We start from the raw sequence: 27,711 nt of genomic DNA on the forward strand, positions 1-27,711 counted from the left end.
AAATAGTTGAAAAGTAGTTGCCTTTTGGCTTCAGCTGGGGTAAAAGAGAGACATAAAAATAAGAATGTGAAAAAAGTTTCTCTAGAAGTTTATATTTTCACTATTTTTAGCCATTTTGCTTTATCACCTATTCTCAAAATTAAAACAAAGGCTATTTATAAAATGAAACAACTAAGTCATTATAACTACAGACTGTATAAGACCCTCAAGGTCTGAAGATGAAGATTAGTATGTGACCTAAAAGAACTGTTTCCTCTCACTTACTGCAAACATCTTAATCCTGTATGAAAGTGAGTCACCTCTAAAGAAGTCCATGATCCTGTTGATAGGTATCTAGTGAAGATACAAGCATAGATATCCAATGGTGGTTTTCCCCTTCTCAATAATTTCATTGTTATTTTTAACTCTGAGTCATAATATGACCCATATGTCCACTCTGTTATTATGTCAAACAACCTTTTTGCCCTAAACTCTTCCTAGTATACTTCTAGCTAAAGGAAATTAGACAGCCCACTCATACCTGAAAATTGCCACTCTATATTTTGTACTTTGACTCAGTCACTACCTCTTGAACTATTTCTCATCTTCTCAGATCCAGATTCCTCTGAAATGACTACAACTAATTCCTCTAAAATTTCCATGACTTCTCTGACAGGATATGATCAAATGATGCAACACTTACAATTTTTCTACCATGGAATACAAAATAAGTTGAATCTCTAAGACTGAATAGAACAGTTCTTGAATATTTTAATGGTTATTTACTTTTTATTGGCATTCTAATTTTTGTATCAATATTTAATACTGATACTATATTCGAAGTTTATATAGAATAAGTATAGCAGAGGGATGCTCATATATGGAGTAGCTATTGAAAATTATTTTAAATTTAGTTTAACTGAAACTCGTATTTCATTCAGACTTACTCGTAAATTGGCACTGATTTTTATGATTGCAGAATTTGACCAAGTTGCATGCGATACACTTTTAAATGTAAGTGTTCTTTCTATGCTATGGATTTTTGTGCCTTTTACTTATATGTCACCTTTCTCTAGGGGGGAATATTTTAGTTTTTATATATAAACCCTCTTTTTTTAAAATAGATTTGTAGCACAGATCTGGTGATCAACTCCGTTTTGATCTCTTGACCCAGTGAAGTTAAATAGGTTCTCAATGACAGGTTCTTATGTGGTGACAGGAGAAAGATATTCTTTTGTTACAAATTTATGGATAGGGCTACCTGTAAACCTATTTTTTTCTTGTCAATTGAGTATTAGCTTCTACCAGAAATGTCTTGTAGCCTGGGGAAAAATGGTTAAAAAAAATACAAAATAAGACCGTAACCTGATTAGATGTAAATTCCTGGATCTAGGACTTAAATACTATTTAATCTTGCAATACTAGGTGAGATTCTGGATCCGAGTTACCTGACCATGCTTTCTTTGGATTTTTCAGTGACAATAAATGCCGATATTTATTACCTAGACAAATAATAACACGTTATTTGTAATTTGATGTTGGTGGATATCCTAGAAGAATTTCCCCTGAAGGAAGGACTTTATGTCTCTTCATTGTTTATGTTAATGTTCAACCACATTTATGTGTAAATGCTGCACCCAACTCTTCATAATTTCTCTATGATAGTCCTGATTGATTTGAATAAACTGCCACTGGTTTCCAGCCTAGGGATCTGTTCCTTCCTTCCTTGGCCAGGGTCCTCGGCTATGAACACACCATTGGCTATGAACACACCAGAACACCACAGGATGGTGACTCAGACAACCACAGTTTTGCCTGTTGTAAACTGAAATTTAGAATAAACTCCTCTGAACACATCTTAACATTTACCCAGATATGTATTTTGTAATGCAAAAAGATATGTTTCTTAGATGGAGAAGGTGCAGATAAAAGATGTTTGCCTTGAACACAGCTAACCATGAGTCAAAATATTTGTATCATATAAGGCCCTGTGCCCCACTAGAATTACAGCTGATAGCAGAGCTGAGAGTAAGCCCTGACCAGAGCTGGGGGGGGGACCCCAAACAAACAAAATTGATATGCTGTTGTACCAAAAGGTTTAATATTGGGATGTTAAATGGTCCTTAAAATAGACATGGAAGGAACTGGAGAGATAATGCAGGGTTAAGGCTCTTGCCTTGCCTGTAGCTGATACCAGTTTTAAAAACAGGACTGCATATGATCCTCTGAGCACAGAGCCAGGAGTACCCTCTAAGCACTTCTAGGTGTGGCCCCCAGATGATACAGACATAAAGTACAATTATCATACTAGTGTTCTCTAAGTGTCAAAAAATAACAAGATTAGCTGAAGATAATCTGCAATTCATTTTCATCTACTACAGAAAAAGTGCTATTTCTCAAGCACATCTTTAGTGAATGGAAACATCTCAGTAACAGACCTTTCTTTTCTTTTTCTTTTTTTCTTTTTGGGTCAAACCCAGCAATGCACTCAGGAATCACTCCTGGCATTATTCAGGGGACCGTATGGGGTGCTGGGAATCAAACTCAGGTTGGCTGCATGTAAGGCAAACGCCCTACCTGCTGTGCTATCATTCCAGCCCAGAACTTTCATGTAAAAGAAATCTCTGCAATTCTACACTTGATTTTCATGAATATGACAGATGGCTAAGAAACTATTCTATATGCTCCCAAATATTTTCCTGCCTTTGTCTTGACATTACTTTTTTCCTTAAGTTGGTTGTACCTGTGGATTCTCTCTACTAAGATATTTATGTGAATACTCTAGTAGGAAGAGAAGAGGTTGCCTGGACAAGTTGTTAAAGCAAAAGTCAAAAGGTTTTGCACCCTCTTCTTGTAATCATGATTTATTGGTGTCACTTGGCTTAGGAACTAAGAAATAAAATGGATGTGTTTCAAGAGCAATAGGATCAGAACAGAAGGGACAAGCAGAGTCAATCCTTCTAAACACTAAATCTGGGAGACACAAGATTAGGGATAGAGTAGTGTGTATGTATACATACACAACATTAAAAATAGAACTAAAGTAGAAATATTAAAATACAACTATCTCCAAATGTTGTTGAATGCTAGTAACAACTGAAACATAATACAGATATATATGCATATATTTATATTTACAGTTCATCTGGGAAATGAGTTTCCAAGTGACACACTCCGTGTGGTTATTATTTCACCAAAATTTCTTATGTATACACTTAACAGGTATAAGGTTATAGAGTGCTACAATAATTTACTATTATTGAATCTCTTAAGATTTGGTCTGTGCATTCCAGAAATAATAAATAAATTTTTTCAAATAACTCTGACATTGTCTTAATTTCTGTTCCTACTTTCTCTACTGTTGGTCTTTATAAATCCATACTAAGCAATATTTAATTAATTCTTAAATTTACACATACTATAAAATATTTATATTTTAGTTTAGCGGTTTCTGGCAAGAAATAATATTTTTAAAGAGATTTGGGAAATAAAATATATTGAATGGTTTTAAATACTTTAGTGGACTTTTTCTTTTCAGTGACAAATTATTGTGAGGGCCTTTATCTTTACCAGTGTTTATATAATTCATACATTTATTTGTGCAATGTTCTATAATAAAATAAAATATAGTAATAACATATCAACAAATACTATCTGAATTATACATCTTCTATGGATTCAGCAGTTCAATACCACAATATTGAAGACAAGATTTAAATAATGCTTACTATTGTGAGGAAATGTAACAAATTGAAAAGCTAATCAGAATATCAAAGCAAATACATATTACCAGGGTTTTCTCATGCCCTAACAAAAAAGACTGTATTGAACATCAGTCCTAATCTCTATTTATCCAAGGTCATTTTAATAGTCAACAAGTAACCCCCTTCATGACTGTCAATTGAGGAGGTCTTAAAATGAAGTGTGTTAGTATGCTTAATAATTTTCTACTAAATTGACCACATCAAAAAAAGAGTCTTTCAGTAGGAGATAATACAAGAAAAGAAAATTGTTGCGACTTATCATCCCTGTAACCATTTTTTAATAACACATAAAAAATAGGTGTTGTGGATGCTATCACTTCCACCATCAAACAGCACAATAAAAACAATATTAGGGTACAGAGGATTGTATCTGGGGTTTTTATTAAAATTCTTTCAAAAAATGTATAGTTGAATTTATTTATGTATTGGTCTCTGCGATTAACAAGGCTTTTATATTTTATGTACATAAGCTATAGCACACAAAGATATCCTGTTAAAGCAAGGAATCAAAAGAAAATTTCCGGTCAGTTTATGATTAGCAAAACCTTTTCATTTCTAAGGTTATTATTTTGGAAAATATCAAAGAAAAAATGTTGTATAACCACATAAATAACAGAAGTCTCCCTCTCTAATTTGCCTCATTTCCCAGAAGTCTAATCAGCTGTGACTTTTCTTTCAGAGTTTTGCTTATGAAATAGACATTTGCCCTAATTTTACTCTATATCTTAAAGAACATTTAGGAAAAAATATTCAAATGTCAATTTAGCCTTCTTTTGCATTTTAAAACTTTCTTGCTACTTAATATCTATTTAATAAACTACACATTTTTTAAACTTGTAAAGGCTTTCTAAAGCCAATTTTAATACTTTAGAGAAAGTGTCTTTTACACTGCAATTCAGAGTTGTTTCTTATTAAAAATGACATTTTATCTGTATTTTCTGCATCTTGAACAGAATAGTGCATATATTTTTACAAACAAGTTAACTTAAAAAGCAGGTTTTCATAGTTTCTTTAGTATTATGAAATGAATTTCAAAACTAAAACTAATACTTCATTCTGACTTCTTAACAACTGGTCCTTTAGTACCTCAAAAGAGTGATTTAGAACTGAAAAGTTACAAATAGTAACAGAATACATTTACGCCAAAGGAAGTAAATGGATGCTGCATTCACAAGGGAAAATATGAAGAATAATTTTTCGCAAAACTGTTTATGTGTTCACAACAAAAAGAGTAGGATACACTATGAAATATTTTCAGATTTAAATTTCAGTTTAAATTTAAAACTCACTTACCTTTCCTCAGTTACGACTTGATAACTGAAACTGCCATCAACTTCTAACTGTTAATGACTCGCAACAAAAGCGGAACACAGGCAAGTCACGTGTTGTCATATGGGCCTACCCTGGATGCTGCTTGATTTCAGTACCGGTAGAAAAAAAAGGTGCGAGTGCTGAGGGTGAATGCAAAAACTTTTAAATGAAACCACTTCCTGTGTAGCTACAGTTAATTGTGCACACCACATCACTACTGGACTTGGAGAAATTGCCTTGTAGTATTCAACAATCGTCTTATTTTTCTATGCGATTTTCAGCTTTGGAACACTGCATGCCGATAAAGGCTCATCCGTTCTGATTTGATGGGGAAATGTGTGATTAAGAATATAGTGGACAGGAGGAGCAACTGCTAAACACTTAAGAAACTTCCTCTTTCTCCAACCTGTCTCTGCTGCCCTCAGTCAGCCCTAACGTGTACCCATGAAATCAGGAAGCTCTAACTCTTGACACAGGAAGCCACCTCTAATTCGCAGCGCTGGCACAGGCTCCTAGAAAGGGGACTGAACCACAAAGACATGCTCCAGTTAGGAAGTTCATGGAAACTACCACAGGCTATATTAGAACTATATAGAATACAGCCTAAATCCTAGGTGCTCTCGTTGGGGAGATGGGATATTCATCGAGCACAGCTGGGACATGTGCACTGGATTTGGCTGGTGAAGGCTCAGGGGGGTGTCATTTAAACCATGTTTAAATCTGCTCAGTATTTTTTTCAGTGGGTGGTTGGGCAATACTCCGTGGAACTCAGGGCTTGTGCTGGCCCTATAAATCTCTTATACAGTCTTGAGTTACATTCTATTTCCACTCCTTTTTTTGAATGCTGTCCTTTATCTTATTCTCAAGGTTTCTGGTCTGGTTTAAATTTTAGTTTCTTCCATTCTGCTGCAGAGTTCTGTGTGTTTTTTAGCTTGGCTATTGCATTCTCTCTTTCATTCTAATCTGTTTGGAAAAATGTTTTCATACTTGCTTCAGAATTTCTATAAGCATATCAGTGGTCTCTGCCCTTGGTTTCTTCATTTTACTAGTATCAGAGGAATGTTGCTCAGAAGTCTTCCACAGGCAATTCAGAATTTCTTGTTTGTATTTAGAACTCCCAGCGGAAGTTCTTTGGACTGGAAGTTCTAAATATAGACAAGAAATCCTGCAGGTAGGGTGTTTGCCTTGCACAAGGTCGACCCAGTTTGATTCTTCCCTGGGCAATCTATTGAGAGTATCCCACCAGAGCCTGGCAAGCTACCTGTGTCATATTCGATATGCCAAAAACAGTAACAAGTTTCACAATGGAGACATTACTGGTGTCCCCTCGAGCAAATCAATGAACAACGGGATGACAGTGCTACTATTTAGAACTTACTTAGATATATGGAGAGTTTTTCCTCCTTTTTTTTGTTCTCACATATTTATAAAGGTCAGTACCTTCATTTCTTCATCTATCCTGAAATATTGAGATCTGGATAGACATCTTAGAGAAAAATTACCTTAGCAAAACTCATGGACTGCTGTGTGGGTCATGATGGATTTGTGATCATATATAAGTTGTTGCAGCTATGCCTAGAAATTTGCAGTCACAACCTTATTATGTTAGCTATATTCTTAAGTTCAGACATGATAGTGTTATATCACCTGTAAACCCAAGTAGCCCTGAAGTCCAACAGAACATTTTCTGCACTTGGCAGTCAACATTATCGAGTTAGCCTGGGAAGCATCCTGTGTTGCCACCCTTAATTTGGCTAGGTCTTGGTTTCCACCAGTCAATAGAGCAGGCAGAGGTATTTGGTTCTGCTGCCAGTATTCCATAATCTCTTCAAAAAAACCTGCCTTTCAATTCATTGCCAATAATCAGATGTGGCTTGGGAAGAGTGATGTATCAAATGTATTTGTTTGTTTGTTTGGGAGGTGAGCTTGTTTTTTTGACTTGACTCTTTGACACTTAGCACCTCAGCTTAGAATGGTTCAAGTTTGCCTAGGGTTGCTTCCTGTTCTAAAATGGTTCAGAACCTGTCTTAAGTAGCTAACTGAAGGTCTGACCATCTTGCAGCTTTCATGTCTTCCTTTTATATTATCTTATCTTATATTATCTTGCCCAAGATAATATAAGATAAGATAATATCTTACTGTCTTGCAGAGAGTCTCTTGCCCGCATGCCTGGCTGTCTTTCCCGGGGCTCCTTGGAGGGGATGGGCTCCAGCTTCCCTCCCTGCCCCAAGCAGAGCTCCCGGTGGCTGAAGACCACCGGAACCCAGCTGCAGCTATGCTGGAGGCCCCTCAACACACGTTCGGACAGGCCTCATGCATGAAGCTACCGGCAGAGGAACCCAGGTGTGTGTAATCCCATCAACGGACAACATCCAGAGAGAGACTTAAAAGCAAGCTCCCAGATATCTTTTGCCTACTTTTCCCTCTGGGAGAATCCTCTGAGAGTTTCCTGCCCATATGGGACAGCCTTGCAAGCTTCCCACGGTGTATTCATATGCAAAATCCAGTAACAAGCTGGATCTCTTTCCCCTGACCCTAAAGAGCCCCCAGTGCAACATTGTTAAGAAGGCCGAGTCGAGATAGACTTCTGAGATCTCAGGGAAAGGAAAAAATGAGATATTACTGAGCCCGCCCGAGAAATCAATGGGATACCGTGATGTGATAGTTATAGTATCTTATCTTATCTTATTTTACCTTATATTGTATTATATTATATTATATTATATTATATTATATTATATTATATTATATTATATTATAGCTTCCCTCCCCAACCCAAGCAGAGCTCCCGGCAGCCGAAGACTCTGGAACCTAGCCACAGCCATGCCCAAGGCCCCTCTCCACACGTTCAGAGGAGGCTCACACATGAAGGAACTGGCAGAGGAACCCAGGTGTGTGGGACGCGGGACTGAGACCTCCAAGCCTGCTCGTATCAGAATATCAGAAATGGGCCTCCTCCACCCAGATTTCACATTTCCCAGTAGCTAGGCGGTCATACCCAGGCACTGCAGGAGCCTCCCCCCCCCCCCCCGCCGTGTAATCCCATCAATGGCCAGCATCCAGAGACTTAAAAGCAAGTTAGCAAGTTCCCTGAAGCGATATTTTATAGCCTACTTCTCCCTCTGGGAGAACCTGGCAAAATATCGGGAGTTTCCTGCCCACATGGGAGAGCTTCGCAGGGTCCCCATGGTGTATTCCTATGCCAAAACCAGTAACAAACTGGATCTCATTCCCCTGACCCTGAAAGACCCTCCAGTATGGCATCGTTGGAAGGACGAGTAGAGAAAGGCTTCTAAAATCTCAGAGCTTGGATGAATGGAGACATTACTGAGAAATTCAATGATCAACGGGATGATGATATTAAAGTTTCAAGTCCAGGTGTTCTTTTTTCAGCTCATCTATGCATATGCATGGTTTTAACCTTTTCCTTCATCCAATCCCTTGGGACATGATTCTTAGCTCTAAAATGATCCCAGAGTGTTCGATACTAGCACGTCTTCCAGAGATCGTTGATAAGTGCTTTAGTGGATTTTCTCAGTGAAGGGTCATGTGAAATTCTGTATTGAATTCAGTGGGCATTTTTTGTGTGTTGCTGCTGTCGAAACACTCTCAGTTCTTTGTCTTTTCATTCACTGCCCAACTAGAGTTATAGCAATGTGGAAGATATTGTTACCTGGATAAGAATAGTTTTAGTGGAATAATGGGGAGCTAAATTATTTTTGTGGATTTAAGACAGAAGGCAGAGGAAAATTTTAGGAAGTTTAGAGGAAAAAGTAGAAATAGAATAAAGTTTCATCTTAAGATAAAAGACAGGTGAAGTATGGGTGGTGGCAACAGGACAGCATTTATTGTACTTGCCTTGTACATGGGTGATCAGGCTTCCATCCTAGGAACCCAGTATAGTCCTCCAAGATAGCCAGGAGTAATCCCTGAGCCCTGCTCCAAGAGAAAGCCCTGAACACTGCCTGGTATGGTCCAAATTCCTTCCATCCTCTCAAAGAAAAGAAAAGCAGATAGAGGGGCCGAAGCAATAGCACAGCAGGTAGGGTGTTTGCCTTGCACACGGCCAACCCAGGTTCAATCCCCAGCATCCTACATGGTCCCTTGAGCACCGCCTTGAGTGCACAGACAGGAGGAACCCCTAAGCATTGCTGGGTGTGACTCGAAAAATAAAACAAAGGGAAATAAATTTCTTTGTTTATCGATAGGGATATAACCACCATAAGTTTCTGTAATTAGAGTATTTAAAAAATGGTTTCAGTTATAAAGAAAAGGAAATGACTGTATTTTACAATAGAAGAGTTGGAATAGCAATTAGAGGGTAAGTAGTGATATCAGCTATGGCCTTAGCTAGATTCATAGGCAATCATTCATTGTAATAGATATGAAAACAATGCACAGGCAAGAGCATAGATAAAGTAATGCCAGTGTGTAACCACAAAGGAGGCAGCGGCGCTCTATCTCTCCTGCCACTGCATTTGGTAGTTTCACGCCGCTTCCCCGACCCTGGAGAGGTTGATGGCAATATGTAGGTGAGGGAAGAAATGAGGGCCACGCTGGTTGGTATCAATTGCAGTTTATTCCAATCTCCATTCCCCTCTGATTCTCCTCCTGCTTCTTCCTCCCCCATGCTACTTCATTCTCCTTCTGGATCCGCCTTCTGCTTCTCTCTCTCTCCTGAGCCCCTCTCGCTCTCACTTTTGACTTTGTCTCTTACATCTAACTCTGACCCTTACTTCTGAATCTGACTTGCTTTGTGCTTTTTCTTTCCCCTGCTTCTGGTTTCCATGACTCCCTGATTTTCTTTCTCCTTGTGCACTGCTTCTGTGTCTTCTCGCTTACTTCTTCTGCAGTCTTAATTTATACAGTAGTTACATAGGGTGGTGACACAAAGGTGGGTTGAACATTAACAAATCAACAAAGAGGGGTAAGACTACTCCTCCAGGATATTAACAAAATCTCATCTAAGGAGATTACTCCAGATTACTAGGAGATCTGCTCAAGGGTGGGATCCAAATAAGGATGTGTGCTTTCTTCTTTCCTCAGCTAGTAATCCACTTAATTAGTTGTAGTAAATTTACTTCTAATATTTCTAGCAATGTCATTCTCTATAAGCACAGTAAGAGATATAAACTTAAAGTTTGATTCTTCCTGAGGACATCTCACTATATATTCCAGACCGCAGTCCTCAGGTCAGGTTAGTGTTCCTAACCCAGCAGGGTCCTAGTCTCATTGTTATCTTTGGATTATGACAGCATTTGTCCATGATCATGCCCTCAACTTATAGTTGAGTATTGTGGTGCTTTGGCTTGGCCCATTTCAATGCCAGGGTAGATCACAGCTTGCCCTGGGTCCATTCCATCCCTCGTTGGGACCCTGCTTTTGGGGTGCTAGGAACTAATGGCAACTGAGTCGAGAAAGTAGATGCCCGGGAGTAAATATTATTTGGAGTCAATCAATTCCCAAGTCACAAGAGCATAGCAGTAACTGTCTTCCTGTGTCCATACAAAAAGGATATTGCTTTAAGGTAAACTATGCAAAAGACAGAGGAAAGTAATATTTTACTTACAATACAAGTTCAATGTCCTAATAGGATCTGATCTTAAAGTTAACAGAATCTGATTAGGGGAAAAGATGATTAACTGGTTGGGGAGGAGAGCACAGAGAAGAGTTAACAGATAAACAGAGGAATAGGAGTGTCTCCATAGGGATTAAACCTAAGTGCCCTGTGGCAAGGGAGGAAGGACTCTGACTACCCTAAAATGTTTAGAGCTATACTCCAACAACTAGTATAAATGGTGTTCTTGAAGTTGGGCCAAAAATAATTGACTAGAACAATTTTTTCTTGCCCCAGACAAAAAAAGGTAAAGACATTTTATCCTCAAGTAACACTTCTCCTAAAAGCCAAATCCTTTGTTTAGGTTTGTATATTCAAGGCATTTATCTCCAGGATCTGCCCACAATGGGATTTTATTTATTTATTTTTGGTTTTCGGTCCACACCCAGGGTTGCTCAGGGTTTAACTCTGGCTCTGCACTTAGGAATCATTTCGGGTGGGCTCTGGGGTTCATATTGGATGCCAGGGACCAAACTCGGATGTTAAGATTCAAGGCAAGTGCCCTGCCTACCGTACTAACTTCCTGCCCCAATACAGTGGGATTTTATTACTCAGTAAGAAGCCCACATATTCCTCTCTGTGCTTTCTATATAAAAACATTCTTGTGACTAAGTAGCCAAGATGGTTGATTTAGAACACAAGTACAATAGAGTCTTTCTCAAACTTCACCTCGTCTCTTTTGTTTACCTCTAAGCAACAGTAGAACTGAAGCTTCATGGTTCCTACAAAGATGAAATTTCTTGGAAGGGGTGTGTAGAACCGGCCCTGCTTCCTTCCCAAATGAGACCCCGAGTGGCCGTCCATGAATAGCTTCTCCACTCCTGAACAGCCATGATCCCAGAGGCACACACATCAATCTCGGAATGCAGTGGCTGCTGGCAGAAATACTTCGAGTATTATACCATCTAGTAATATACCAGAATACCCAAATTGGGAAGCTGCTTTCACTACTGTGCAACATCATATGCTCTTTGTTATCAACAACAGAAAATATATGATCCAATGATGCCATTCCAACAGGTCTGACTGTTGTGGGGGAAACTCCAAATAATGATAGTGAGTTTTCTGTGGAAAATTGAATGTAATCAAAGTAAGGAGAGAGTAAAGTGAAAATCATCTGCCACAAAGGCAGAAGGGGAGTGAGAGGGGGGCTATGCTGGGGTTCTTGGTGGTAGAACATGTGCACTGGTGAAGGGACAGGTGTTTGATCATTGTATGACTGAGACTTGATCCTGAAAGCCCTGTAACTGTTCTCATGGTGACTCAATTAAAAAGAGTAAATAAATTTTTTTTTAAAAAAAGATAAAATTTATGTAATATCTTGCATGGCCTTGTGACGGGAGATAAAGCTAATATGACAATAATATATAATTGATAGGTGACAAGTGCAGGCATAGTGATAAGTATGGCAAAAAGTACAACAAGATTTGTTAATACATTTTCTTCAGGATTCATTTAATTAATATATTAAGCTAAAGGGAATATTTGTTTTGAATAGATATCATCTGGCTGGAACGATAGCACTGCGGTTGGGTGTTTGCCTTTCACGTGGCCAACCTGAGTTCGATTCCTCTGCCCCTCTCAGAGAGCCCGGCAAGCTACCAAGAGAATCGAGCCCATGCAGCAGAGCCTGGCAAGCTACCCGTGCGTATTGGATATGCCAAAAACAGTAACAATAAGTCTCTCAATGAGAGACGATACTGGTGCCCGCTCGAACAAATCGATGAGCAACAGGATGACAGTGACAGATAGCATCTTGAGAGAGACTAGTTTAGAAAGAGATTTTGCTGTATTTTGATTTATTTTTCAGATGGGAAGAATAATAGCTTAATTCAAGTCTGATTAAAATGAAATGTTGAGGAGTGAAAATCTATTGCTATGTCACGGAAAATTGAGATAAAGTCCTTCAAGAATAGAGAGGTATTGTTTTTGCTACCAACACATAGGAGAGAGTCTCTTGTCCCCACGCTCGACTGTCTTCCTTGGGGCCCCTCAGAGGAGATGGGCTCCAGCTTCCCTCCCTGCCCCAAGCAGAGCCCTGGCAGCTGAAGACCTCTCGAACCCAGCCACAGCCATGTTCATGGCCCCTTTGCACAAGTTCAGATGAGCCTCACACTTGAAGAAACCGGCAGAGGAACTCAGGTGTGCAGGACCTGGGGCTGAGATCTCCAAGCCTGATTGGATCAGAACTGGGCCTCTTCTGCCCAGATACCTCATTTTCCAGTAGCTAGGCAGTCACACCCAAAAATTGCCCCTGGCACCATGTAATCGCATCAATGGCATCCAGAGACTATAAAACCAAGCTCCCATGGGGCCGGAGTGATAGCACAGCGGGTAGGGCATTTGCTTTGCACGCGGCCGACCCGGGTTCGATCCCCGGCATCCCATATGGTACCCCAAGCACCGCCAGGAGTAGTTCCTGAGTGCAAAGCCAGGAGTAACCCCTGAGCATTGCGGTGTGACCCAAAAAGCAAAAAAAAAAAAAAAAAAAAAAAAAACCAAGCTCTCAGAAGCGAATCTTATAGCCTCTAGGAGAACCTGGCAAGCTACTGAGAGTTTCCTGCCCACATGGGAGAACCTGACAAGTTCCCCGTGGCATATTCATGTGCCAAATACAGTAACAATGATGGATCTCATTCCCCTGACACTCAAGAGACATTACTGAGACCGCTTAAGAAAATTGACGATCAACGTGATAACGATGACGATGATGACCAACACATAGATAATTCAAAGAGACCAAATAAAGGAAAGCAGATGAAAATAAATGGATTTTCAGAAAAGATATTTATGACCAGTTGACAATTAATGGAAAACTTAAAGAACTCATCATGGAGGGTTAAAATACACTTAAAAATAACATTAAAAACAAACAATAAAATGCGGTGCAGAGCTTCTATCTTGAGAAAAAGAATCCTGGCAAAAGAGAGGATAAATTAAAAGTTTGAGCATGCTTGACAATGAGAACACTAGTCAAGAGACATGTATGCCTAGAAAATGGGAATAAATGCAAGATAGTCGGCACCATTGAATGCCAATATAAGAAACACAGTTTGCAAGCTGTACTAGTCATACTAATACAGAGTCACTCTACCTTTCTTTACTCCTTTTTCTCCCCTTTACCTCTAGGATGGTCCATTTTTCACACTCTGCTTATTCTGGTTTAATTTTATATTCAAATTTTATAAAATGAATGGAGTGTCTTCCTTTATTTATTTTTTATTTATTTTTAAATTTATTTTTTAATTAGTGAGTCACAGTGAGGGTACAGTTACAGATTCACATATTTTTGTTCTTGTTTTTCCCTCATGCAATATTTAAGAGCACATCCCTCCACCAGTGTCCATTCTCCACCACCAATGAACCCAGTATCCCTCCCACCTCCCCAGTCCTATCCCCCAAACCCACCCCACCTCTGTGGCGGGGCTTTCCAATTTGATATCTCTCTTTCCTTTTTGGTGTTGTGGTTCGAAATAGGGGTATTGAGTGGTAATCATGTTCAGTCTCTAGTCTACTTTCACTTTCAGCATGCATCTCCCTTCCTGCACAGGATCTCCAATCACATATTACTTGGTGTTCCCCTCTCTATGTGGGATGACTTTCCCCCAGCGTGTGAGGCCAGGTTCCAAGCTATGGAGCCAACCTCCTGGTATTATATACTACCATTCTTAGGTATTAGTCTCGTACTCTGTTGTTCTATATTCCACAGATGAGTGCAATCTTTCCATGTCTGTCCCTCTCTTTCTGGCTCATTTCACTTAGCATGATACTTTCCATGTTGATCCACTTATATGCAAAGTTCAAGACTTCATCCTTTCTAACAGCTGCATAGTATTCCATTGTATAGATGTACCAAAGTTTCTTTAACCAGTTGTCTGTTCTTGGGCACTCAGGTGTTTTTTTCCAGATTCTGGCTATTGTAAACAGTGTCTCGATGAACATATAAGTGCAGATGTCATATTTTCAGAAGTGGTATTGCTGGATTAAATGGAAACTCAATTTCTAATTTTTTGAGAAGCATCCATATTGTTTTCCAAAGGGGCTGGACTATTCAGCATTCCCACCAGCAGTGTAGAAGGGTCCCCTTCTCCCCACATCCTCTCCAACAGCGGTTGCTTTTGTTCTTTTGGATGTGTGCCATTCTCTGTGGTGTGAGGTGGTATCTCATAGTTGTTTTGATTTGCATCTCCCTGATAATTAGTAATGCAGAGCATTTTTTCATGTGCCTTTTGGCCATTCATATCTCTTCCTTGGAAAAGTTTCTGCTCATTTATTTGGCCCATTTTCTGATGGGGTTGGATGTTTTCTTCTTGTGGAGTTCAACCAGTGCTTTATATACCCTTGAATGAAGACACAAGTTACCAGAACCTATGGGACGCAGCTAAAGCTGTGTTAAGGGGAAAATTTATAGCTCTGCAAGCTTTCTTTAGAAAGGAAGAAAGGGCCTATATAGATAGTTTGACTTTGCAGCTCAAGATCTTAGAAGAGGACCAGCAAAAGGAACCCAAACCAGATCGAAGGAAAGAAAGAATAAAACTTAGAGCAGAAATTAATGCTAGGGAAACACGAAAAACAATCCAAAAGATCAATGAAACAAAGAGCTGGTTCTTCGAGAAAATAAATGAGATAGATAAACTGGTAGCAAGACTCACAAAGAAAGAGAGCGAAAACCCTAATAAACTGAATCAGAAATGAAAAGGGGGACAATCACAACAGAAACCAAGGAGATTCAAAAGATCATCAGAGACTACTTTGAAAGTCTGTATGCCACAAAACAAGAGAACCTAAAAGAAATGGACGAATTCCTTGATTCCTACAATCTCCCAAGACTGAACCAAGAAGACTTGAAATACCTGAGTAGGCCCATAAATAACAAGGAAATCGAAACTGTAATCAAAAGACTCCCCAAAAACAAAAGCCCAAGTCCAAACAGATTCACTGGCGAATTCTTCCAAACATTTAAAGAAGACTTGTTGCCAGTTCTCCTCAACCTTTTCCAGGAAATTGAAAAGACAGGAACCCTCCCGAACAGTTTCTATGAGACACATATCTCCCTAATACCAAAAGCAAACAAAGACACCACTAACAAAGAAAACTATAGAACAATATCCTTGATGCGAAGATCCTCAACAAAATACTAGCAAATAGAATCCAACAACTCATCAAAAAGATCATACACCATGACCAAGTGGGATTCATCATGGGGATGCAAGGATGGTTTAACATTCATGGAAATCAATCAACATAATCCATTATATCAACAAATGTAAAGATAAAAACCATATGCTCATATCAATAGATGCAGAGAAAGCATTTGACAAGATCCAACATCGGTTCATGATAAAAACTCTCACCAAAATGGGCTTTGGAAGAACTTTTCTCAAGATAGTCAAAGCCATCTACCACGAACCTATGGCAGGCATTGTCATCAATGGAGAAAAACTAAGGGCCTTTCCTCTAAGATTGGGGACAAGATAAGGATGCCCACTCTCACCACTTCTCTTTAATATAGTACTAGAAGTGTTAGCAATAGCCATTAGGCAAGAAAAAGATATTAAGGGCATTCAGATAGGAAAGGAAGAAATCAAGCTCTCACTATTAGCAGACGATATGATTCTATATCTAGAGAAGCCTAAAAGCTCTAGTAAAAAACTCTTAGAAACAATTGACCTGTACTGTAAAGTCTCAGGCTATAAAATCAATGCCCCAAAATCCATGGCCTTCCTATATACAAGCAATGAGACAGAAGAAAGGGACATGAAAAAAGCAATCCCATTCACAGTTGTGCCCCATAAAATCAAATACCTTGGAATCAGCTTAACTAAAGAAGTAAAGGACCTCTACAAAGAAAACTATAAAATGCTACTACATGAAATAAAAGAGGACATGAGGAAATGGAAACATATCCCCTGCTCATGGATAGGAAGAATAAATATTGTCAAAATGGCAATACTCCCCTGTGGAGAGCCGCCACGGGACCGTGCTTCGTCGACACCTGTTTCTTGTTAATTGCACTGTGCTTCGTAGACAACACCTGGTAAAGAATCAGGATGTCTTGTCACGCCACGAGCTGTAACTAGTCTATCAGCTGCAGACACTTGGGTGTAAGCAAGCAGCAAGGGGTATATGAGGAGGGAAGCTGCCTAACTAGGGGGTTCCTCCTCGTTCGTCCCTTGTTCCTCCTCTTTTCCGTTTGCATGAGAAGGTCTCTGAATAAATCGCTGCAAGAAGAATCTCCGGTTGCGTGTTTTTTACAGCTGGCGTCCCTGGGTGCAGCGATTATACTGATTGGAGCTCTGAAACTTCACACTGGGGAGAGGGACTGCAACTGAGAACAATCCCTTGATTTTGCGGGGCCTGGGGCTGGCCCCCTTGCAGGTGTCCCGAGTTGGGGTCACCCACTACATCAAAATTAAAGTGACGATCTCTGGCCCAATGATTTCCCCTCTTACACCAGGGACAGGTCCCGGGAGTTGCAAGTCTGGTTCTGCAGTCTCTGGCCCAGTGGTTTCCCTACTTACACTTGGGACAGGGCCCAGGGTGTGCTCTCGTAGCACAGCTTGGGGGCGCTTTGCAATCTCTACGAAAGTGGCCTGGTTTTCCACAATTAAAACATCTTTTCTGAGCTTGTCTCTGTAAGGCATAGACCTGCACCTTATGTTTCGCAGAGCCAACATTCCAGCATGCTTCCAAGTACCCGAATATGTCTTCCTTCTCCTTAATAGGGCCCAGAATGGCCTGGCAATCCTCATTAGCATTTTCAAAGGCCAATAGTTTAGTCAACAGCTCCTGAATTGCCCTATCCTTAACCTGCATTTCAATGGCTTTCATCAACCTTCCTATGAAATCTGCATAAGATTCTGAGGCTCTCTGGAAAATCTTCGTAAAACTTCCCTTAAATTCTGCTTTTGCATTAACCTTCTCCCATGCAAGCAGGGCTGCGTCACGGACATGAGCAAAAACAGCACGAGGCAAGGTGACTTGCCTTTCTGGGTCACGCCATTTCCTTCACCAGTTAACATCTCATAAGTCAACTCAATACCTGAAAAGTTTTGTCCAGCATGGCCTAAGCCTTGAAGCTTTGCCTTGGCCTCGTTATAGAGCCACGTTCTCCACTCCAAGTACTGAGAACGGCTTAAGCATGTCTTAGCAACCATGTGAAAATCTTGAGGTACCCAGTAGGCCTTTTTATTCCAGTATGCAAGATATTCCCTACAGTACGGAGATGTAGGCCCGTATGAGACACAGGCCTGTTTGAAACAACTGAGAGAATCCATCCTTAACCTGCGACAAGATGGATGCTGCTTCTTCTCTGCCTGTACTGGGCGATTGGGAGCATGTCCCGAGCAGTCTGGAGGCCACTTGGCTGAGTCACTCTCGGACTCAAAATCTGAGTAAGTGGCAGCAGACTCATAACCCACATCACTTCCATCTAATGCACTGGAAGTAGAGCTATATTCGCCAGCCTCAGAAATATTTTTACTATTAAAACCCTTTCAAGACTTAGGTGTGGGAGGAGCTGAGGCCATATTATTCCTAATGTTCTCCACATCAATTGCACTATTCAAAAATAGGAGAATAGAATTAACAATCTCCCATGTAGTCCAGAATTCTCCGGGGATCTTAGTCCCTTTCTTAGATGCCGTAGAGACATTATTCTTAACTTATCTCCAAATCTTGCTTTCTAGAGTTCCTTCGTCTGGGAACCATGGGTCGACCTCATAAACTACTTTAAGGCAGGACCGGAGTTGGTCTCTGGAAATGTAGAGTTCCGGGTCTCCTATTCTGCGGGAGAGAGACTGAATCAAATTCATAAATGATTTGCCCTCTTCAGTCCGGCTTGAGAAAATATGAAAGATTTTGAGAAGGCCCAGAATCTGTCCCATCTTAGTGGGGGATTGCTGCTAGGATTCTAATCTGCAGCACACAAAAAAATCCTGATCTCCCGCTCACTTTCTAGAGTGGGGTGCACCGAACGCTTATTCTTACTTTTAGTTGGTAGTTTGGGCCCACCCAGGCACGCCAGCTGTAAAAAAACACGCAACCCGGAGATTCTTCTTGCAGCGATTTATTCAGAGACCTTCTCATGCAAACGGAAAAGAGGAGGAACGAGGGACGAACGAGGAGGAACCCCCTAGTTAGGCAGCTTCCCTCCTTATATACCCCTTGCTGCTTGCTTACGCCCAAGTGTCTGCAGCTGATAGACTAGTTACAGCTCGTGGCGTGACAAGACATCCTGATTCCTTATCAGGTGTTGTCTACGAAGCACAGTGCAATTAACAAGAAACAGGTGTCGACGAAGCACGGTCCCGTGGCGGCTCTCCACACTCCCCAAAGCATTATACAGATTTAATGCAATCCCTATAAGGATACCCATGACATTCTTCAAAGAAATGGATCAAGCAATCCTGAAATTTATATGGAACAATAAATGCCCACGGATAGCTAAAACAATTCTTGGGGAAAAGATGATGGGAGACATCACCCTCCCCAACCTTAAACTTTACTACAAAGCGGTAATAATTAAAACAGCATGGTACTGGAACAAAGGCAGAGCCACAGAGCAATGGAACAGAGCAGAATATCCCTACACACAACCCCAAATGTATGATCATCTAATCTTTGATAAGGGGGCAAGAAATGTGAAGTGGAGCAAGGAAAGTCTCTTCAACAAATGGTGCTGGCATAACTGGACAACCACATGCAAAAGAATGGGTTTAGACCTCGACCTGACACCATGCACAAAAATCAGATCAAAATGGATTAAAGACCTCAACATCAGACCTCAATCCATAAGGTACCTCGAAGAGCAGGTCGGCAAAACCCTTCACGATATTGAAGCTAAAGGTATCTTCAAAGATGACACAGAACTAAGCAATCAAGTAGAAACAGAGATAAACAAATGGGACTATATTAAACTAAAAAGCTTCTGCACCACAAAAGATACTGTGGCCAGTATTCAAAGGCAATCTGCAGTATGGGAAAGGATATTCACCCAATACCCGTGTTCCTTTATTTTTGAGTTATGGTGTCATATAGAGAAATCTCAAGATCATGGCTCATGAACGTACTTCTGAAACCCCCAATGCTAGCTATCTCTATCTTAACCAGGTTTCAGCAACACTAATTTTACCCCCTGGCTTCCTGCCCTGTTTTGGGATATGCCAAGTACATCATTCTAATCAATGAAAGAAGATAGGAACATGATACTTATGAAACATCTGAGTTCATGCAAAAGGAGTACGTGCAAACTATATTGAAAAATCTTGCTGTTCTAGCCACAATTCTTACTAAGGTGATCTTCCAGAGCACTTCAAATATTCAAATGTATAAAAAGCTATAAATTAAACATGTTAATTTTTAATTGTAGCAATCATTCCAGAAAATAAGATACACTCACTGAAAAACAGACTTTAGAATGGAACCTAAAGATGTAGAAATAAACATACAAGTTGTTGCTATGGTACTTTCAGTAGTCATGTGGATCCTGGAGTCAAGGAATTTTATGATCCTAGAGGAAAGAGAGAGCTGAGAATGTCCAAAGAATAAACAAGAAATGATTCCTGCTGAAGAGTGGACACATAGTTGCCTATAGCTGCCACAAATGTGGAACTTAAATAGCTGTGTATATTAAATAGCTATTTATATATATAAATATATATATATGTATATATAGAGAGAGGTAGAGTTTTATATATGATATTAAGTTTACATACATAAAATTCACTCTTTAAATATATATAAAACTCTACCTCTCTCTATATCTACATATATATGTACATATATATATATATCTGGGAGCGTTGTTTTATAGTCTCTGTATCTTGGCTATTGATAAGATTACATGGCACAGGGGGCGGTTTGTGCGTGAGGCTGCCAAGCTACAGGATAACTGGGTATCTGGGGGGAGGAGGCACAGTCTCGATCCTAGCAGGCTTGGAGACCTCAGCCACAGGTACCACATACCTGGGATCCTCTGCTGGTTCCTTCATGCTGCACTGAATATATTCTTATATCCTTTCTTATATCCTTTCCATTTATAATCTATTTTCATCACAAAAATCAAGTCAATATCAAAAAATTATGAACTATTTGTTGAAGTTACCAGGTAGAATTAAGCAGGCATTTTAGAACTGGAAGTTATATATAGCCTAAAAAAGCTCTAAATTGAAAATATTTAGGTTAAATACTTTATCGGAAGTAAAATAGATTTTGTAAAATAAAATAAACAGATCCATATAAAATAAGTACTATATTTCTTTTAAAAAAAATAGGAGTACTGCTATTTATTCCGGATTTATTAAGCTGACTGAATTGGGCATGAACACCACATTACTTTTTTTAATTCAGAATGTTAATTTAATTTAATTTTTATTTTTTTTCTTTTAATCACCTTCAGATACAGTTACAAAGCTTTCCTGTTTGAATTTCAGTCATACAATGATGGATCACCCAATCCTCTACCAGTGTACACCTTTCACCATCAAAAACTCCAGTATCCCCCCATCCCACCCCAGTGTCTCCCCCATCCCATCCCCATGCCTCTATGATAATCTTCCCCTACACTCTCTTTTGTGTTGATTGTTACGAATAGCATAAGATTTTGTGCAGCTACAAGATCGCATGCTTCTGGAACTCCAAAATTCCAGATAAGTAGGGTCTGGAGTTTGTTCGACTACCCACGACTGCCCGCAGAGGCTCCCTCACCTGATCATGAGGGCCTGGAGAAATCTTTGCAGCGAGCTGCAGGGTTAGGGAATTCCTTTGTGTGTCTCTGGATCATGGCCACCAAGGAGCTGAAGTAGAAGCCAGAGGCAGGGTGTAGGTGTGACCTCCCGGATCGCATGGAGACAGGGTGATGAGAAGGACCGGCCCATCCCCTATCCCTTGAGGCCTGGAGTTGCCTTCACTGACCCTGTGTACCTGCACTTCTCACTGGGTTCTGGAAGTTGGCGGCTGCAGTGGTGTTTTAGGGGACAGGTGGAGGGACAATGCCTGCCCCTGTCGGAGTCTCCTCGGTGAAGTTGTTCTGGCTTAATGTCCGGAGGCACCTCTGCAGTGAGCTGCTCAGTGTGGATATTCTTTTGTGTGTTTCTGGATACAGGCCCTTGTTTCTATATTTTCAAGAGAAGTAAACTACTGGCATATGTCTTATAGGGTGTGCCCACTCGCCAACATCATGCCGAACCACTGGCCCGGACTGAGGTTTTTAATCTCTTTTGAGATTTGTGAGTCTTTTAATAAGGTCAATAAATGAGCTTATATAGCAGAGCTGGAGGTGGTTTTGGGGTGTGGCTCCCACATACCTAAGTTTTGGCCCTTTATTTTCTTGGTAAAAATTGGCCCCAAGTTGTAGGGGTCTGTCCAAAGTCACAGTGGCAATTTTGGGGTGTCAGGAAGTCTGAAGGCACCATCAGGTTGCTGATGCACTTACCCCACAGGTGCAGGTTAACCTGCTGGTGGCACCATAACCCCCAAATAATTACTATATTTCAAAGAATAAACTTTAACTGTTTCTATGATAATTTATTTTTACATCAGATACATTTACAGCAATATATAAATGATTTCTTTTTATCCATTACATCATAGTTAGCTGTGTCTTGTAAATTCCATCTGAAAGCAATATTTTTTTTATTGAGAAGACTGAATATGGTTTAAGGGGTACAATTTTTGAATCATTATGGGGTCATAAATGTATTGTGTTATATAAGATACAAAATTGATTCACTATTTGGTTTCATGATTGTTCTATACATTGAGGAATAGAAATCACAACCTTAAAATAGAAGATATCTTCTTATATATGTTCCAAAATACATAATTAAATAAAAGCAGTTTTATTTAATGCAGATATAAAAATAGCAAATATATAATTGGCAGTTATAAATCTATAATTCTCAAGAAAATTAACTCTGAAATCCTTTAGCTAATTTAAGATACAAAAGTATGTTTGGATATTACTCTTTTTTTTTTTTTTTTGCTTTTTGGGTCACACCCAGCGATGCTCAGGGGTTACTCCTGGCTTTGCACTCAGGAATTGCTCCTGGTAGTGCTTGGGGACCATATGGGATGCCGGGGATCGAACCTTGACCGTGTGCAAGGCAAATGCCCTACCCGCTGTGCTATCGCTCCGGCCCCTCGGATATTACTCTTGACTATAGTTAGCTGCATAGGATCAGAAATTTGACTCATAAAATAAAGCAAATTAACTGCTATATCTCCCATAAAATTGATTTCATTCCTGATAACTATATGTTTCTTAACGATTGTGAAATATTTTACTATTTCATAACTGAGAACATGATATCAATAGAATTTTAGTATTTTGCACAAAATCTGGCTTTGTTAAACATTAGTGCCGAGTACGTTTGTAACATTTAAATGTAAACCCAAATGTATTATAATTATATGATTTATACACAATGATAAGAAACAGCAGCATCCCTGTTCTGCCAAATATTTTATGACATATTAAAACGCTCTCAGTTACAGATGTACATCATGGCATTTGAAAAATTATACCTTCTTAATAAATAAAGAAAATTTAGCAAATAAAAAGGTCTATATTATGTTCTATTTTAATTAATATTTTTGTATTTTTAATGATTTTACTGTTTTCTTTACAAGTGAAATGGCATGTCGGATTTCAGAATGGAGAATGTTGGGAACGACATATCCATCCTGCGGAATTTGGTATGTGGGCAGGTGGACATGGCTGTCAAAGAGATCCGAGTAGAAGTTGTGAATAATTTTCTCCATTGCCTTTCTGTAGGATGTGATAGATCCATCGGGACGTCGGAGGGCAGTCATCTTGGTCTTGTAGTTGGTAAAGGACAGGCGAGTGTTGTGAATACTTTTCCCAGCTTCTGCTGCACTGGCCAACACTGCTGCTCTTCTCTCTTTGAGGTCTTCCTTTATCGCATCTCTGCACAGCTTTGTGAGCTCAGACGTTAGCTTGTGGTTGCCTGAGGCTTGTGCCAAACCACGTTGACGAATGAGCTCGAGAGTTTCCAAAGACAGGAGTCTGTTTGTGGCTTTCTCACTCTCGGCATTCTTCTTACAGTCATGGAGGGCTGAACCAGTAGATCCTATTCCTCATCGATGTTGTCAAGGATGGCATCTTCCCACGTTGCTGCAATAGTGCCAAAGAGCTCCCAGTTGGTGGTCATTCTGGGAGTTGTCTTCTTAGCCTTAAATTGTGCAGACCTTTCTCCCCGCTCTGTGAAGTAGAATTTCACATGAAGGAGACGGTGGTCTGATCCCGTTTGGAATTTTGCGACAACAGCGACATCGGTCAGGCAAAACCTTCGATTGAATATGATGTGGTCAATTTCATTGTGGAACTGTCCACTGGGAGACTCCCATGTTCAGCGTTTAGATTTGGCCTTCTGGAACTGTAAGTTACCATGGATGGTTTTGGTCGACATGATGAATTCAGACAGTCTCTCACCCTGATCGTTCCATTCTAGGCCATGTGTCCCAATGTGGAGTTCTTCGGGCGACCTTCTCGGACCTATCTTGGCATTAAAATCACCAACAATGATCTTGTAGAAGGTGTGGTCTTCTTTATAGAACTTCTCCAGTTCCATGTAGAACCTCTCAATTTCTTCTTCATCGTAGTTGGAAGTTGGTGCGTAGACGATGAAGATAGAAACTGCAGGCAGTGAGACACATATATTCAAGCGTAATCATCCAATTTGGCTTGTTAGGCATTCGAATGAATCAATACTCATGGCCAAGCTCGTGTTGACAAGGACACCAACGCCACCAACGCCTCTGTTGTCACATGTTCCAAGGCACAGCTTTTCGATTCCACCATTCTTCCTGCACTAACATATGCCCCAGAGACCTGGGCCCTACGCAAACAGGATGAGAATGCTATTTGGGTATCCCAAAGAGGAATCGAAAGAGCTATGCTGGGAATATCATGTCTCACTCAAGTTAGAGAAGGAATCAGGAGTTCTGACCTCCATTGATAGTCAAAAATCAGGGATGCTGTCTTGTTTGCCAAGGCATCAAAAATCAGATGGGCCGGTCATGTAATGAGATTCAGAGACGACTGCTGGACAAGAGCTGTTACCAACTGGATTCCACGGGACGTCAGAAGACCTCATGGCCGCCCAGCAAATAGATGGTCAGATTTCTTTGTCAAATTTCTGAATGAACGATTTGAGGCTCTTCCTGTTCCTGGAGCGAGCAGATATCATTGGGCTGCACTAGCTTGAGACAGGGACAAATGGAGACGTTACTAACGCCCGCTCGAGCAAATTGAAGATCAACGTGGCTACAAGTGATACAAATGATACTGTTTTCAGCAAGATTCATTTATAGATAATAATAATGCAGTGAAAATGTTTGTGATGAACATGCTTGTAAAAAATATAGGGGCAATCCACCTAGAACTATAGCAATATAATCATGTTTCATCTGCTTTTAAGTAGAAATCCTGAATTAAAATGCAATCTAATTAAAACATTGCACCATTATATGTTTTTTAAAAAAATCTAAGTTTGTCATTATATAACTTAGATGGTATTTTCCACATAATATTTTTCAGATGTAAATCTCAGAGATTGAGTTTGACCAAATTATGAATATACAAATAATATATGATAGCACAGCGGGTAGGGCATTTGCCTTGCACGCGGCCGATCCAGGTTTGATTCCTCCGTCCCTCTCGGAGAGCCTGGTAAGCTACAGAGAGTATCTCACTCACACAGCAGAGTCTGGCAAGCTACCTGTGGCATATTAAATATGCCAAAAAACAGTAACAATAAGTTTCATAGTGGAGATGTTACTGGTGCCCACTCAAACAATGAGCAACGGGATGACAGACAATGGCAGTGACAAATGATATATAAATTAAGAAAACAATAAAACAAAAAATCTAATTATATTCAAATAAATATTTTGTTCCTGAAATATAATAGAAGGATAATTTGCCTCATCAACATAGAATGTTACTTTTTTCTAGATGAAATATAAGCAACACTGTGAATTAGTGAGTTCCAATTTTTTTTTTTTTATTATATCTTTTCTACAGAAATGAGTTCAAAGCTAAAGATAACTTCTGTGTATAACCTCTTAAGGAAAGGAAGTGTCTTCTGGAATATATCAGAAACTTGTACTCTGCTTATTTAGACTTGAAATATCCATAAAATATGTGTCTAGCTTATATGGCAAATACTTAAACCTTAACAGCAATATAAATGGTATACTTTTTCTTTCCTTTATTAAAATTAAAGTAAAATGTAATATCTCTAGTAAGCCCACTTTATTACCTCACAAGAATTGTGTTGTAATAAATATCAATTATCCTGCACTTTCAACCCCAAATGGGAGTTTCCCATTATCTTTTTGTCGTCACAGTTTGTGCTGAGAGAACTACACAGCAATATTAAAAATTTAAAAAATATGTTAAATGATACGTGAAGGAATGAACAGATAAGAAGACTGATGTGAAATAAATTCTTAAAATGTGGCACAAAGTATTGAAAAAAAAGGAAGATTCTTAAGGAGTGACTAAGAGAAAGGAAGGACTGAATTGATCTCAGTGAATTCATAGGGAAAAGAGACAAAATGGGGGCTAACAGAATTTTGAGAGATAAAACCTGATAATCCCCTTGACCTCAATTTAAAACAAAGAAAAATCTTAAAGATGTCATGGAAATGCCCAAGATAGCAGATGGGAGATTGTGATGTTAAAGACATGTAGGTATGGCTTAAACAAAGTAGTAAGTTACGAGGGACATGCGTGCAGGAGAATACTGAATACAGGATATGGTGGACTATTCTGGTGTGGTGTGGATCGTTAATTCACCAATGGGAGAAAACTGAAATTAAACTTACCTGACTTATCATACCTTATAAAATTATATAATTATCACTTCACTTGTGTCACTTATCATCTGGTTGCTCATTGATTTGCTCAAGCAGGTGCCATAAATATTTCCATTTGCCCCTGTCTCGTGCTAGTGTAGTCCAGTGGCATCCGCTTTCTCCAGGAACACGCAGAGTCGCAAACTGTTTGTTCAGGGTCTTGATGAAGAAATTTGACCATCTTGTACGTGGGCAGCCAGGCATTATTTTGAGGTCCCATGGAATCACAGCTCTAATCTAGCGATCGTCTTTAAATCACATGACATGACCGGCCCATCTGATTTTTGATGCCTTGGCAAACAAGACAGCATCCCTGATTTTTGACCATCGCTGGAGGTCAGAACTCCGGATTCCTTCTCTCACTTGAGTGAGACATGATATTCCCAGCATAGCTCTTTCGATTCCTCTTTGGGATACCCAAATAGTATTCTTGTCCTGTTTTCATAGGGCCCAGGTCTTTGAGGCGTATGTTAATGCAGGATGAATGTTCATCAACTTAAAGAAGGTCTTTGACTCTGTTGAGACTGAAGCAGTCATCAAAGCCCAAGCCAAGCAGGGCGTTCAAACTCAGTACATCAAGATCCTCTGTGAGCTGTATTACGGATTCACCACCAGGAACTCACCATTCTACAAGAAAGTGATCATCCACATAAAGAGAGGGGTTCAGCAGGGTGACACCATTTCACCAAAACTCTTCAGTGCCACCCTCGAGGACGTCATGTGCTGACTGGAATGGGAAAGAATGGGAGTGAAGATAGACGGTCAGCAACTACACTACCTCCGCTTCACTGAATGACATCATTCTAATAACACCAAACATTAGCCAAGCAGCACAAATGCTGGCTGACTTCGACTGTGAGTGTGGAAAGGTCGGACTGCAGCTGAATCTCACAAAGACAATGTTCACAAGAACATACTATTCCTGATGTTCCATTTGCTCTCAACAGAATGAACATCTCTGAATGCAGAAGTTATGTGCACTTAGGTCAAGGATCCAACATGATGAACGACCTGGCACCTGAGCTTGTAGGACAAAGAGAATGGTGTGGAATGCCTTCAAGAGCGTCAAAGAAGTTGTTAAGAGGACAAAGGACCTTCAGTTCTGGCCACATCTTTTCCACTCCATTTATAATTATACACTTAATTATTAAATTATAA

The sequence above is a fragment of the Sorex araneus genome, chromosome 1, assembly GCF_027595985.1.
Source record: "Sorex araneus isolate mSorAra2 chromosome 1, mSorAra2.pri, whole genome shotgun sequence".
NCBI lineage: Eukaryota > Metazoa > Chordata > Mammalia > Eulipotyphla > Soricidae > Sorex > Sorex araneus.